This window comes from Alligator sinensis, unplaced genomic scaffold (genome assembly GCF_000455745.1).
Source record: "Alligator sinensis unplaced genomic scaffold, ASM45574v1 scaffold1244_1, whole genome shotgun sequence".
Lineage (NCBI taxonomy): Eukaryota > Metazoa > Chordata > Crocodylia > Alligatoridae > Alligator > Alligator sinensis.
The window spans coordinates 311,983-312,595 of record NW_005842591.1 but is presented as its reverse complement, the minus strand read 5'-3'; the positions used below and the strand labels follow the sequence as shown (position 1 = coordinate 312,595).

General features: G+C 67.0%; 1 protein-coding gene across 6 annotated transcripts in view; it reads left to right on the top strand.

Moving 5' to 3' along the window:
- Positions 1–613, top strand: part of FAM222B (family with sequence similarity 222 member B) — a 28,013-nt gene continuing 27,400 nt past the window's right edge. For 2 of the 6 annotated variants that reach the window (XM_025214583.1, XM_025214580.1), the window contains exon 1: positions 1–49. The gene's annotated coding sequence lies outside the window, so the exon portion shown is untranslated. Of the gene's footprint in view, positions 50–81; positions 574–613 lie in introns of those variants that run through there. The other 4 variants (XM_025214584.1, XM_006032843.2, XM_025214586.1 and 1 more) reach the window with 4 other exon arrangements.

The following is a 613-nucleotide window of genomic DNA, read 5'->3' as shown; positions in this document are numbered from 1 at the left end:
GGCCCCAAGCATGGGGGCTGCGTGCACCGCCTCTGCCAGCCGACACCCGGTAAGCCTCGCCGGCACCTGGGGCCTGGCCGCATCCTGCGGGGCCAGGGCATGCCCTTCCCACCGGGGCCAAGCACCCGGCCTGCAGCCGTGCCCTGCCCGGCCCCCATTCCACTGGAAGCAGGAGGGGGGCTGCTCCCCAGTTCCCCGGTGTCACCCTGCGGGCTCCCCCAGCCCGCGGCCGCTCTCTAGGGTAAGCGAGCTGCGCTCCACAGCTCTTCCCAGCCCAGCGGATGTTTGCGCTCTCTCCCCCGGCTCTGGGCTGGCCCCGGCAGGAATTGTTGCAGCCTCACCGCTTCTTTCGTCCTCCCAGCCAGGAAGTCACAGGACTGCCTTTCCTCCGAGGGGCCAGCCTTTAGGAAGCCTAAAACACAAAAGAGCAAGCCAGCCCCCAGCGCGGCTCCGCTGTGCCGTGCCCTGGCCTTTATTGCAAGCCTGGTGTATAATGAGGAGGCGGCAGGACGGCACAGGTCAGAGAGACTTGGAGGATTGTGCAGGAACCGCACCGCTCACTTGCTCACAAAGGTGAAGTGGTGGCCCCTGCGCCTTTCACCGCTGGGAAGAC